Source organism: Pristiophorus japonicus, chromosome 9 (assembly GCF_044704955.1).
Source record: "Pristiophorus japonicus isolate sPriJap1 chromosome 9, sPriJap1.hap1, whole genome shotgun sequence".
Classification (NCBI taxonomy): Eukaryota; Metazoa; Chordata; class Chondrichthyes; family Pristiophoridae; genus Pristiophorus; species Pristiophorus japonicus.
The window spans coordinates 207373243-207388604 of NC_091985.1; the positions used below are offsets into that span (position 1 = coordinate 207373243).

At 50.0% G+C, this 15362-nt stretch overlaps 1 protein-coding gene across 1 annotated transcript in view; it reads left to right on the top strand.

Moving 5' to 3' along the window:
* LOC139273549 (zinc finger protein 850-like) overlaps positions 1 to 15362 on the top strand; it is a 700279-nt gene that overhangs the window by 110096 nt on the left and 574821 nt on the right. The gene's annotated exons all lie outside the window — the stretch shown is intronic.

A 15362-nucleotide genomic window follows, 5' to 3' on the forward strand; every position in this document is an offset into this window, starting at 1 on the left:
GACCTAAAAGGGTCGAGGGTCCAGGGGCAGCACGGGCCAGCCCACACTGCTATATGTGTGCGCGCTCGGTCCGTGCAGCAGAGCTGGTCTCCAGTCGTCTTGGTTAATCCTTGCCACTGGACCAAGACCTAGCTCTGTCAAGCCCATGTGCTGGCTGGTGTGCAACGGCCACCACATGTTAAAAAAAATCCACACACAGGCATCTTCCACCCTTCAGGATGTAATTCGGGATCTGGAATATTAGGTCCTTCATTGAAACACCTGTGAACTTATTCCTTTTTGGCGTGGAAACAAGTCATCCTCGCTTTGAGGGACTGCCTATGATGAAGATTCTGATTGCAATGGGCACTGAACCATGTTCATTCTAGCAATTAGACCTTGTTTCTGCTGCTCTACATAATCCCTATACCTGAGCTGGAGATTAAGGTTCTGTATAAATAGTGAATACATCAGCTTGTTTCAAACACCGTGTGTCGAATATTTGATTTCTCCATAATAAGAGGAGACTAATTAATGTTTCCTTCCCTTCCATTTTGGGTCTTTTCTTACTCTAGATTATTTCACTTCTGACGCAGTTCATCTTTTACCACATCAAATCCCAAGCTTGTTTCGTTTGAGTATACGGCTTGTGGGTGTCATGGACTGAACTGGTGTATCTCATTTTACACTCATTTGACGTTCCTTTCAACCAGCCCTTGAAAGAACTATTTTGCTTAAGACTGGAAATCTGTTATTTTCTGTATTGTTTAACGATTTTTGAATGCAGTTAGTAGAACTCCACACATATTGCATGTGATCGCCTTTGAAATGTTCTGATCTTTGTAATTTCCTTTGCTAATTTTGATGGGTTAGTTGATTATAATTACTTGTTACTAACATACCTTGCAGTATTACTTACATCAAAATAATTGTTTAAATACTTCCTTTATCAGGTTTTTAGCTCTTCCACTCATCTCTGTATGCTCTTGTGGGGGAATCTAGAACAAAGTGGCATAGTCTGAGAATAAGGGGTCACCCATTTAAATTGGAAATTAGGAGGAATTTCTTCTGAGGGCCATGAATCTTTGAAATTCTCTATTCCAGAGAGCAGTGGAGGCTGGGTCATTGAATATATTTAAGTTAGAGATAGACTGATTTTTGAAAGGTAGGGAAGTCAAGGGTTGTGGGGAGAGAGCAGGGAAGTGGAATTGAGGCCAAGATCAGATCAGCCATGATCTTGTTGAATGGCGGAGCGGACTCAAGGGGCCTATTTCTGCTCCTATTTCTTAAGTTCTTGGCCTTGGTTAGGGGCTGCATTTAGATGTAGGTTTAGGGGTTAGTGGGTGTGGTTTGTGGTTATTTGTTAGGATTGGGATTAGTGATTGGGATAGTCAATAGCATATTTGGCTTAGGATATAGTGATTAACTTAGAAAGCACTTTTGAAAATAAAAATGTCACTGGACGTGCCCTTTTCCATTTCATGTTTTTAACCTCTCACAGGCGAGTCACAAAACAGCCTCACAATGTGTTCATTCAAGGAATCTTCTTTCCTGCGCAAGCCTCATTTCCTCCCTTCTTTCACACCTCTACATTTCTCACAGAAAAATAAATTAGTGACATTAGATTTGGGGATTTTGGGACAAGAACAGACAGATAAAGTTGTTGTGTTGGTTACATCTCATCATCAACCTGCCTGAAAAGGGTCTTCTGACAATAATCTGTCACCAGGCCCCACCAGTCGCCATGTGATTCCAGCATCATCTCTTCATTCATTACGCACCCTTCGCCCTAACTAGAGCTGCTTTCACCTGCCCACTCCCCATACTGAGGCTCTCTAATTCATGAGCACAGCATAAACACCGGCACGGACTGGTTCATCTGAATGGCTGAGCCCGCTCCCCCGCCCTGACCAAGATGGCGGCCGCTGAGTACACTCCCCCCTCGTCCTGACCAAGATGGCTGCCGCTGAGTACACTCCCCCCTCCACCCTGACCAAGATGGTGGCCGCTGAGGCCGCTCCCCCGGGCGCTCACTGAGCGGGCCTGGAACTGGGGGGCAAACACAGGGCCTGTGTGCTGTGATTCGGGGCCTGGGGCCGAGCCCGGGTGTGTGTGAAGCGGATGGTGCGGAGTGTTGTCTCTCGGGCCTGGGCCCGCACTCAGGCTCTGTCAAGCCCGTGTCCCCCCGGGATTTATTAACCCAGGGAACTATTTGTTCTGCACTTTTCTGACTGACAGGCGACAAGCCCCACCCCAGAGAGCTGTGGAAGCTGGGTCAGTGAATAAATTTAAGACAGACATAGACAGTTTCTTAACCGATAAGGGGTTATGGGGAGGGGGCAGGGAAATGGACCTGAGTCACTGATCGAATCAACCATGATCGTATTAAATGACGGAGCAGGCTCGAGGGGCCGTATGGCCTACTCCTGCTCCTATTTCTTATGTTCTTTATGTCAAGTCCCCCCAGCCCCGCCTCCCCGACTGAATCATTCCATGCAGGTGTTGCCAAGCAGGACTGGGGAGGCATGCTCTTGGACTGGGGTAAGGCACTTTGGCTGGGGGAGGCATGCTCTTGGACTGAGGTAAGGCACTTTGGCTGGGGGAGGCATGTACTGGGACTGGGGTAAGGCACTTTGGCTGAGGGAGGCATGCTCTTGGACTGAGGTAAGGCACTTTGGCTGGGGGAGGCATGCACTGGGATTGGGGTAAGGCACTTCGGCTGGGGGAGGGATGGACTGGGGTAAAGCACTTCGGCTGGTGGAGGCATGCACTGGGACTGAGGTATGGCAGTTCGGCTCGGGGAGGAATGCACTGGGGCTAGGATAAGGCACTTTGGCTGGCCTTTGCTGACTTCTGGGGCGCTCTGTGCTGTTTTGCTTCAAGAAGTCAAAGTGGATCAAGTTACAATTTGCAAAGTCAGTGCAACCTTGGGATGGGCTGTTCCAGTTGCACATTTCAGTGAAACTTCAGGGTGTGTCTTATACTCCAAGGAGACCAATCATCGACAAACAGTGGAGCATGGTGGCCATTTTTTCAGCACAAATAAATGCGTCCTTTATTAACCCGCTCCCTCGCACTGCTCATCTCTCATCCCCTGCCTCACCCACCTCGCATGCTCAACTCACACTGCCCAGCTGAATGATGGCAGCTCCCAGCCAATAGGAAGAGCGGGGGCAGGGCTGGAGGACCGGCAGGCGGTTGGTCATCCAACCAATCAGAGTGTGCGAAGGGCGAGTCTTGCACGGATCTGCCTTATTGGCTGAAACTCTGCCCCACTGTTAAAGCTGGTTTCTCTCAAACTGCAGGAGGTTACTGGACCTTTCTGTTGTGGCTTTAAACAGATAGAACCTTGTGGGGTGGAGCAAACATTGCAGCATTTGGTAGTGACAGGGATCCATTCAGGACAGACAGCAGGTATTATTTCAGGAAATAACACAGTGTAGTTGTTTCTGTTTAAACAGATGAAACCCTATTGTGGAACAACCACGCTTCTCATGTCCTGGTCAACCATGTGTGCAACAAGTGTCGTCATCTGGAGGAGCTCGAGCTCCGGGTTTCGGAGCACCTTTCAGACGATCGTCAACTCACAGCATAAGAGTGTGCAGGCAGAGAGGGAATGGGTGACTGCCAGAAAGACATGGAGGGCCAGGCAGGTAGGGCAGGAGACCTCGAGTGCATCTCATTGTCTATACTGGTGGTTCCTCAGGGAGAATAGCCAGAGCCAAGTCCAAGGCATCATGGGTGGGTCAATTGTACGGAGGAGGGCGGAGGAGGATTGGGCGGGGGGAGATGGTGCAAGGTCAGGAAGGCAATATTGAAAGGAGTTTCAACAGTTACGGGACCAGACAGGCCTTTCTGCAGCCGCTGACATAACTCCAGGAAGGTAGGTTGTCTTCCTGGTGCCAGGGTCAAGGATGTCATTGAGAGGCTGCAGGACATTCTGAGGGGCGAGTGTGAACAGCCAGATTCCTGAGGGGGTAGGACTGTACAAGCTGGATAAGTTCATGGATTCATGAAGGGGAAATCATGTTTAACTAATTTACTGGAATTCTTTGAGGCTATAATGAGCATGGTGGATAGAGGTGTACCGATGGATGTGGTGTATTTAGATTTCTAAAAGGCATTCGATAAGGTGCCACACAAAAGGTTACTGCAGAAGATAAAGGTACGCGGAGTCAGAGGAAATGCATTAGCATGGAGAGAATTGGCTGGCGAACAGAAAGCAGGAAGTCGGGATAAATGGGTCCTTTTCGTGTTGGAAATCGGTGGTTAGTGGTGTGCCACAGGGATCAGTGCTGGGACCACAACTGTTTACAATATATGTAGATGACCTGGAAGAGGGGACAGAGTGTAGTGTAACAAAATTTGCAGATGACACTAATATTAGTGGGAAAGCGGGTTGTGTAGAGGACACAGAGAGGCTGCAAAGAGATTTGGATAGGTTAAGCGAATGGGCTAAGGTTTGGCAGATGGAATACAATGTCGGAAAGTGTAAAGTCATCCACCTTGGGGGAAAAAAAACAGTAAAAGGGAATATTATTTGAATGGGGAGAAATTACAACATGCTGAGGTGCAGAGGGACCTGGGGGTCCTTTTGCATGAAACTCTTTTTGGAGTTTATCTGCAAAACATAAAGCATTAATCGGTGCCACCCGACCTGGATGACACACCAGACATTTACAAAGCCCCTTTTTTTTCATTTTTGTGGGTTTTTTTTGTGTTTTTCTTTTTGTTTGTTTTTTTTTTGGGCACTAAAATCACATTTTTTACTCCAGTGTCCCCTATAAAAGGGGAGGGGGACACTAAAAGCACCGGCAATTAAAACAAATTAAACTTTAAAACGTAAAATCAAATTAAAATTTGGTTGCCGGGCATGATGATGCACTCCAGTCCCTCCGGTGTCCACCTCACGCGGAAGGCCGCGAGCGTACCGGTGGACACCGCGTGCTCCATCTCCAAGGACACCCTGGACCAGATGTAAGAGCGGAAGAGAGGCAGGCAGTCAGGTTGAACGACCCCCTCGACCGCCCGCTGCCTGGACCGGCTGATGGCACCCTTGGCCGTGCCCAGGAGCAGTCCTACGAGGAGGCCCTCGGACCTACCCGCTCCCCTCCGCAGAGGGTGCCCAAAGATCAGGAGAGTGGGACTGAAGTGCAGCCAGAATTTCAGGAGCAGCCCCTTTAAATAATGGAATAGGGGCTGCAACCTCGTGCACTCAATAAAAACATGGAACACGGACTCCTCCAGACCGCAGAAATTGCAGGCGGCCTGGGAGTCCGTGAACCGGCTTAAAAATTTGTTGCACGGCACTGCTCCATGCACCACCCTCCAGGCCAAGTCCCCGATGAATAGTGGGAGGACTCCCGCATAGAGTGCCCTCCATCGGGGACCCCCGCCTCCTCTGGACAGCAAGATGGTACGCCATGGCGTGTCCGGATGGCCGGCGAGGATGGCAAAGTTGAGAGTGTGCAGGAGCAGCCCGTACAGGAAACCCCTCCATGCGGAACTGAAAGGCACGGAGGGGATTTCCCCGAGGCGGCTCAAGTTGTGAGGCGCCGGCCCCCGAGGGAGGTTCTGGGGTTTGGCGCCAATGAGGAATTCCATCCGGACGAGGGTCAGTTCGGACGGGATCTCCCCACGTGCTTGAGCCTCCTCGATGCACCTAACAGAGTCAGGGCCCAAAGCTGTTTTTAGCGACTCGATGGCTTCGGCCACGTGGCGGACGTCTGCTGAATTTAGGCGCCGCACCAGCGTGCCTGGCGCCATCCAACCTGCTCCTCCGCCATCGAGCAGGTCCCTGACCCTGGTCACCTCACCAGCCACAGCCCTCTCTTCCGACCGCCACATAAAACCTTGGTCGTGGAGGTACGGATTCCCGAGCAGCGGCTCCTGCAGGACGGCCGCCACTCCAGCCGGCGGAGAGCTGCGCTTGGTGGAGACTTTGTTCTAGACCCTGATGAGTTCCTTGTAAAAGACAGGCAGCTCCAGGAGGACGGTCCTGACACCCCCCAAGTTCACAAACAGGAGCTGCGTGTCGTAATTGAGGTCGCGCTGCTGGCGGAAGAAATACGTCGCCAGAGCACAGCACCTAGGAGGGGGCTCGACGTAAAGGTATCTCTGCAGGGTCTGAAGACGGAAAGTCGCGAGCTGGGCGCTGACGCACACCAATGACTGACCGCCCTCCTCAAGCGGGAGACTCAAGACCACGGCTGAGACCCAGTGCTTCCTGTTGTTCCAGAAGAAGTCCACCAGCTTCTTCTGTATCTTGGCGACAAACGCAGGGGGAGGGGTCAAAGTGACCAGCCGGTACAACAACATTGCGGCCACCAGCTGGTTTATGACTAGCGCTCGACCCCTGTAGGACAGCACTCAGAGCAGTCCTGTCCAGCGCCCTAGGCGAGCGGTGACCTTGGCCTCCAGCTCCTGCCAGTTCGCCGGCCAGGCTTCCTCGTCGGGGCTAAGGTAGACTCCCAGATAGAGGAGATGGGTCGTGCTCCAGGCAAAAGGCCTGAGCTCCTCCAGCAGGGAGTCCACCCACCACTGACCCACCAGGAGTCCGGAACATTTCTCCCAGTTGATCCTGGCGGAGGACGCGGCCGAGTAAATCTCCTGGCACTCACGCATCCTCCGCAGGTCAGCGGGATCCTCTACCACGAGGAGCACGTCATCGGCGTAAGCCGAGAGGACAACCTCCACGCCCGGCCCTTGCAGAGCCAGTCCCGTCAATCTCGTCCGCAGGAGGCGCAGGAAAGGCTCCACGCAGACAGCATATAACTGGCCGGACATGGGGCATCCCTGGCGCACCCCTCTCCGAAAGTGAAGGGGCGCCGTCAAGGACCCGTTAACCTTAATCAGACACTCCGCGGCGGCATACAAAAGTCGGATCCGGGCGACGAAATGCGTCCCGAACCCGAAAGCGCGCAGAGTTCCGAGAAGATAGTCGTGATCCACCCTGTCGAATGCCTTCTCTTGGTTGAGAGATAGGAAGGCGACCGACAGACCAGCCTCCTGGGAATGATGGATGAGGTCCCGAACCAGATGGATGTTGTCGTGGATTGTCCGGCCCGGGACCGTGTAGGATTTGTCAGGGTAGATCATGTGGTCCAGCACGGCACCAAGGTCCTTGTGCATGAATCCCCCCCAAAAAAAAGTTAGTGCAGGTAATCAGGAAGGCGAATGGAATGTTGGCTTTCATTGCGAGAGGGATGGACTACAAAAGCAGGGAGGTCCTGCTGCAACTGTATTGGTAAGGCCGCACCTGGAGTACTGCATGCAGTTTTGGTCACCTTACTTAAGGAAGGATATACTGGTTTTGGAAGGAGTACAGAGACGATTCACTGGGCTGATTCCGGAGATGAGGGGTTTACCTTATGATGATAGATTGAGTAGACTGGGTCTTTACTCGTTGGAGTTCAGAAGGATGAGGGGTGATCTTATAGAAACATTTAAAATCATGAAAGGGATAGACAAGATAGAGGCAGAGAGGTTGTTTCCACTAGTAGGGGAGACTAGAACTAGGGGGCACAGCCTCAAAATACGGTGGAGCCAATTTAAAACCGAGTTGAGAAGGAATTTCTTCTCCCAGAGGGTTGTGAATCTGTGGAATTCTCTGCCCAAGGAAGCAGTTGAGGCTAGCTCATTGAATGTATTCAAGTCACAGATAGGTAGATTTTTAACCAATAAGGGAATTAAGGGTTACAGGGAGAGGATGGGTAAGTGGAGCTGAGTCCACGGCCAGATCAGCCATGATCTTATTGAATGGCAGACCAGGCTCGAGGGGCTAGATGGCCTACTCCTGTTCCTAATTCTTATGTTCTTATGTTCACACCTCAACAAGGCCTGTACCATTATCCTCCCTGGGGGGTTTGCTAATGCTGTTGGGGAGAGTTTAACCTTGCTTGCAGGGGGATTGGAACCTGAGCCTAGATTCAGAAGGGAGAGAAGCAAAGCTTGGAAATGGGAACAGAAAATGCGTCAGAGTTTGGAAGGCAGTGGAAACAAAGGCTAGAAAATCGACAATAAAGGAGTTTGGCATTGCTTAATGGTATATACCACAATGCAAGAAATCTCGGGAATAAGGCAGATAAGCTGAGGTGTTGTTAGAGCAGTGAAGAGGGATGATATGTTAGAAGGATCATCAAATGAGGCATATGTGTTGAACTGATGAACATCAGATTGGCATCACGGAGACATGGCTCCAGGTTGACCAAGGCTGGGAACTCAACAACCAAGGGTACTCAGCATTTAGGAAGGATAGACAGAAAGGAAAAGGAGGCGGGGTGGCATTGCTGGTTATTGAGGAAATTAATGCAATAGTAAGGAGGGACATTAGCCTGGATGATGTGGAATCAGTATGGGTGGAGCTGCGGAATTCCAAAGGGCAGAAAATGCTAGTGGGAGTTGTGTACAGACCACCAAACAGTCGGAGTGAGGTTGGGGACAGCATCAAACAAGAAATAAGGGATGTGTGCAATAAAGGTACAGCAGTTCTCATGGGCGACTTTAATCTGCATATTGATTGGGCTAACCAAACTGCAAGCAATGCGGCGGAGGAGAATTTCCTGGAGTCTATTAGGGATGGTTTTCTGGACCAATATATCGAGGAACCAACCAGGGAGCTGGCCATTCTAGACTGAGTGATGTGTAATGGGAATGGACCAATTAGCAATCTTGTTGTGCGAGACCCCTTGGGGAAGAGTGACCATAATATGGTAGAATTCTTTATTAAGATGGAGAGTGACACGGTTAATTCAGAGACTAGGGTCCTGAACTTAAGGAAAGGTAACTTCGCTGGTATGAGGCATGAATTGGCTAGAAAAGATTGGCAAAGGATACTTAAAGGGTTGACGGTGGATAAGCAATGAAAAAGATTTAAAGATCACATGGCTGAACTTCAGCAATTGTATATTCCTGTCGGGAGTAAAAATAAAACGGGGAAGGTGGCTCAACCATGGCTAACAAGGGAAATTAAGGATAATGTTAAAGCCAAGGAATAGACATATAATTTGGCTAGAAAAAGCAACAAACCTGAGGAATGGGAGAAATTTAGAATTCAACAGAGGAAGACTAAGGGTTTAATTAAGAGGGGGAAAATAGAGTACGAGAGGAAGCTTGCAGGGAACATAACAACTGACTGCAAAAGCTTCTATAAATATGTGAAGAGTAAAAGATTAGTGAAGCCAAACGTGGGTCCATTGCAGTCGGATTCAGGTGAATTTATAATGGGGAACAAAGAAATGGCAGATCAATTGAACAAATACTTCGGTTCTGTCTTCACGAACGAAGGCACAAATAACCTTCCAATTGTACCAGGGGACAATAGGTCTACTGAGAAGGAGGAACTGAAGGATATCCTTATTAGGTGGAAAATTGTGTTAGGGAAATTGATGGGATTGAAGGCCGATAAATCCCCGAAGCTCAGAATATTATCTGAATGGTGGCAGATTAGGAAAAGGGGAGGTGCAATGAGACTTGGGTGTCATTGTACATCAGTCATTGAAAGTTGGCATGCAGGTCCAGCAGGCGGTGAAGAAGGCAAATGGTATGTTGGCCTTCATAGCTAGGGGATTTGAGGATAGTTGCAGGGATGTCTTACCGCAGTTGTACAGGGCCTTAGTGAGGCCTCACCAGGAATACTGTGTTCAGTTTTCATCTCCTAATCTGAGGAAGGACATTCTTGCTATTGAGGGAGAGCAGCGAAAGTTCACCAGACTGATTCGCGGGATGGCATATGAGGAGAGACTGGATCGACTGGGCCTGTATTCACTGGAGTTTAGAAGGAGGAGAGAGAAGCTCATAGAAACATATAAAATTCTGATGGGACTGGCCAGGTTAGATGCAGGAAGAATGTTCCCGATGTTGGAGAAGTCTAGAACCAGGGGACATAGTCTAAGCCATTTAGGACTGAGATGAGGAGAAACATCTTCACTCAGAGTTGTGGAATTCTCTACCGCAGAGAGTTGTTGATGCTAGTTCATTGGATATACTCAAGAGGGAGTTAGATATGGCCCTTACGGCTAAAGGGATCAAGGGGTATGGAGAGAAAGCAGGAATGGAGTACTGAAGAGACTGATGAGCCATGATCTTATTGAATGGTGGTGCAGGCTCGAATGGCCGACTCCAGCAGCTATTTTCTATGTTGCTATGTTGCTATAGCTGCCTATTTTAGTGACTTGCACCTTTCTAAAATGTCTCCCTCTTTTTGATGATCTATTTGATTTTGATTTGGAAAGCCTTCATAATTGTGTAGTGTGACGAAGGTTTTGTTTAAAGGTGGAGTAAAATGCATTTCAAAATATTATTTCTAACCCTCCCCCAACCCACCCCCCCAAAGAAATTTTAGAACTCTCTGCAATATTGATTTAGAAGTTCCCAAGTTTTATCCTTATTCTGGGTTGTTGGTTGATCTCAGCGAAGGCAGCAGTTCATGGGGTATAATTTTCCTCAGTAACACTGGGCTAAATATGAGCAAAAATTAGCCAGAACCCCTGCTCTTGATACTGATCCAGTGACCTCGACTGGGAAGTGTGTGGATGTTATTTGAGGGCAGGATTGGATTCGGCTCTGATGCCTACCACAGTGGAAATTTCTATCCTGTATTAAAGTAACAAGATTTGTAACCTCTATTAGAAGGGGAAGATCTACAGGTGGGAAACTCAAACCAAACATCACGTCAAGATTTGAAAGATTCACCGGATTCATCAGGATCACCTTATCATCAGCCTTTGGAAAAACACCAATCACAGCGGGGAGAAACAGGACACATGTTCTGTGTGGTGAATGCACCTTCAACCAATAGATTACCCTGTTGGACTCGTGTTCTCAGCTGACTCAACACTGTAAATGTGGGGACAGTGGGAATAGATGCAGATGCGCGTTGGGTGAAAACACATCAGGGAGAGACCTTTTACCAGCTGAGTGTGGAAAGAGATTCAGTCGCTCATCTCACCGACTGACATTCGAGGACTTAGAAAACAGATTTCCTCCTGTGAGTATAGAGCTGGGTTATTGGGCCATGATGATTTTATTTGTTCATCTTCTGGACTGTAATCCTTTGCCACTTATTTGACATGATCGGTTTACTTGTACATTTTTTAAAAATACATTTACTGAGTGTATTCAAGTTTTAAATTGAAACCAGCTTTGTAGACATGATGCTCGATTTAAACATCGAGGGTGAGAGAGATGCTGTGGGCACATGCTAAGTCCTGTAGCTGAAAGGGATTAACAGACTGGATTTTGTGTTTAGTGATCCTGGGCGTGTTAGCTATCCCTACCCTGGACACCAAGGCAAAGAGAGGCACTCTGGATGGTATGGGGAACTGGGCCTTGTCCCTGAGAGTAACCAAAGGTATGAGAACTGAAATAATCTAGAGTTAGAAAGGAGAAAAGGTCCAAAATGTAACAGGACATCAATTAGTCTCCTCTTATCATGGAGATAACACATATTGACACATTGTATTATTTCAAAGATCAAAATATTAAACTCCAGCCCAGTTTTAGGGGTTATTAAGATCAGCAGAAACAAATCCCAACTGACAGAACGAACATCATGCAGTCAGGATGCGATTACCAGCAGTAATAACAGTAGAACTCAACCCCCGCAGTCACTTGTGAACTTGCAATTCAGATGACTGAGTTAATCCCTTCCCACACTTCCCAGTGTGAACTCGCTGGAGTTTCAGCAGATCGGATGACTCAGTGAAACCCTGCTGACACATGGAGCAGGTGAATGGCCTCTCTCTGATGTGACTGCGACGATGAATTTCTAGATCAGACTGGGAACTGAATCCCTTCCCATAGTCCCCACATTCCCACAGCTTCCCCATGGTGCAGGCGTCCTTGTATTTCTCCACGTTGGACGATCAGTTGAAGTTGCGTCCACACACAGAATACATGTAGTTTTTCCCCGCTGTGAATAGTGCGATGTTTATCAGGCTGTGTAACTGATTAAAGTTCTTTCCACAGGCAGTGCACTGGAACACTCTCACTCGGATGTGTGTGTGTCTCGGTGCTTTGCCAGTCACACTGATATTTGAAATATTTTCCCACAGACAGAATAGACAAACATTGCTCCTTCCACATTCAAAGGCCGATGATGTTCATCATTTCCAGCTTACATGGTTGGGTTCAGTTCTGCATCCTCTGTGCGCAGAGTGAGGATAAAATCAATCAGCTGCTGATTTTCTCTGCTGGTCATTGGGCCTTTTTTACTGGCCCGATAGGCTGAGCCTGTGCTGGTCCAATAGGGTGAGCCTGGGCCAGCCTAATAGGGTGAACCCAGGCCCAGGTCACCAGACGACTATCAGCACAAGAAGGTTCCCTTTCTGGGGCCACTGACCTGGGCACAAACATGTGACCAATCAAACTGACAGACACCCTGAAGCCCCGCCCACCCTTTGTCTTTGCACAAAGGGCTATGCATGCACCGCGAGACCTGCCCTGACCAAGATGGCGGCCGCTGAGCCCGCTCCCCCGCCCTGACCAAGAAGGCGGCCGCTGCGTCCACTTCCCCCTCCACCCTGACCAAGATGGCGACTGCTGAGCCCGCTCCCCTGGGCGCTCACTGAGCGGGCCTGGAACCGGGGGGCAAACACAGGGCCTGCGTGCTGTGCTTCAGGGCCTGGGGCCGAGCCCGGGTGTGTGAAGCGGATGGTGCGGAGTGTTATCTCTCGGGCCTCGGCCCGCACTCAGGCTGTGTGAAGCCTGCCTCCCCCAGGGTTTATTAACCCAGGGAACTATTTGTTCTACACTTTTCGGACTGACAGGCGACAAACCCCCCCAGAGAGCTGTGGAAGCTGGGTCATTGAATAAATTTAAGACAGACATAGACAGTTTCTTAACCGATAAGGGGTTATGGGGAGGGGGCAGGGAAGTGGACCTGAATCGCTGATCGAATCAGCCATGATCGTATTAAATGATGGAGCAGGCTTGAGGGGCCGTATGGCCTGCTCCTGCTCGTATTTCTTATAATCTTTATGTCAAGTCCCCCCACCCTCGCCTCCAAGACCGAATCATTCCTTGCAGGTGGTGCCGAGAAGCAGGACTGGGGAGGCATGCTCTTGGACTGGGGTAAGGCACTTTGGCTGGGGGAGGCATGCACTGGGACTGAGGTGAGGCACTTTGGCTGGGGGAGGCATGTTGTTGGATTGGGGTAAGACACTTCAGCTGGGGGAGGCATGCACTGGGACTGGGATAAGGAACTTCAGCTGGGGGAGGGATGTACTGGGATTAGGGTACGGCACTTCGGCTGGGGGAGGCATGCACTGGGACTGGGGTACGGCACTTCAGCTGGGGGAGGCATGCACTGTGACTGGGGTATGGCACTTCGGGCTGGGGGAGGCATGCTCTTGGACTGGGGTAAGGCACTTCGGCTGGGGGAGGCATGCACTGGGACTGGGGTAAGGCACTTCAGCTGGGAGAGTGATGTACTGGGACTGGGGTAAGGCACAGTGGCTGGGGGAGGCATGCATTGGGACTGGAGTAAGGCACTTTGGCTGGGGGAGGCATGGACAGGGACAAGGCACTTTGGCTTGCGGAGGCATATATTGGGACTAGGGTAAGGCATTTCAGTTGGGGGAGGCATATACTGGGACTGGCGTAAGGCACTTTGGCTGGGGTGGCCTGCACTGGGACTGGAGTAAGGCACTTCGGCTGGGGGAGGCATGCACTGTGACTGGGGTAAGGCACTTTAGCTGGGGGAGGGTTGCACTGGGACTGGAGTAAGGCAATTTAGCTGGGGGAGGCATGCACTGGGACTGGGGTAAGACACTCGGCTGGGGGGAGGGGCATAGACTGGGACTGGGTAAGGCAGTTCGGCTGGGGGAGGAATGCACTGGGACTGGGGAAAGACACTTTGGCTGGTCCTTGCTGACTTCTGGGGAGCTCTGTCCTGTTTTGCTTCAGGAAGTCAAAGTGGATCAAGTTACAATTTGCAAAATCACTGCGACCTTGGGATGGGCTGTTCAGTTACACATTCCAGTGAAACTTCAGGGTGTGGCTTATCCTCCATGGAGACCAATCAGAGACAAAGGGTGGCGCATGGTGGCCATTTTTGCAGTACAAATAAGCGCGTTCTTTATTAACCAGACCTCTCCCACCGCTCATCTCTCATCCCCTGCCTCACCCACCGCGCATGCTCTGCTCACACTGCCCAGCTGATTGATGGCAGCTCCCAACCAATAGGAAGAGCGGGAGCGTGGCTGGAGGACCGGGCAGGTGGTTGGTCATCCAACCAATCAGAGTGTGTGAGGGGTGGGGCTTGCACAACCCCCCCCCCCCCCAGTGGGCAGGGCTGAGCACGGATCTGCCTCATTGGTTAAAACTCTGCCCCACTGTTAAAGCTGGTTTCTCTCAAACTGCAGGAGGCTACTGGACCTTTCTGTTGTGGCTTTAAACAGATGGAACCCTGTGAGGTGGAGGAAACATTGCAGCATTTGGTAGTGACATTAATTGATTCAGGACAGACAGCAGGGATTATTTCAGGAAATAACACAGTTTAGTTGTTTCTGTTTAAACAGATGAAACCCTGTTGTGGAGCAACCACGCTTCTCGTGTCCTGGTCAACCACGTGCGCAACAAGTGTCGTCATCTGGAGGAGCTCGAGCTCCGGGTTTCAGAGCTTGAGCAGCAGAGTGCGTCACCGCAACCGCGAGGCTGAGAGCTACGTGGATAGCACCTTTCAAGGGATCGGCAACTCGCAGCATAAGAGTGTGCAGGCAGAGAAGGAATGGGAAACTGTCAGACAGACATGGAGGACCAGGCAGGTAGTGCAGGAGACCTCGAGTGCATCTCACTCTCTATACTGTGGTTCCTCAGGCAGTACAGCCAGAGCCAAGTCCAAGGCAACATGGGTGGCTCAACTGTATAGGGGAGGGGGAGGGGGGGTGTGGGCTTGGTGCAAGGTCAGGAAGGCAATATTGAAAGGGGCCAGACAGGCCTTTCTGCGGCCGCTGACATAACTCCAAGATGGTAGGTTGTCTTCCTGGTGCCAGGGTCAAGGATGTCACTGAGAGGCTGCAGGACATTCTGAGGGAAGTGTGTGAACAGCCAGATTCCTGAGGGGGTGGGGACTGTACAAGCCGGATAAGGTCACACCTCAACAGGGCCTGTACCATTATCCTCCCTGGGGGGTTGCTAATACAAAAGGTTACTGCACAAGCTAAGAGCTCACGGGGTTGGGGGTAATATATTAGCATGGATAGAGGATTGGCTAACGAACAGAAAACAGAGAGTCGGGACAAATGGGTCATTTTCAGGTTGACAAACTGTAATTTTTAGGATGCCGCAGGGATCAGTGCTGGGGCCTCAACTATTTACAATTGATATTAATGACTTGATGAAGGGACCAAGTGTAACGTAGCCAAATTTGCTGATGATACAAA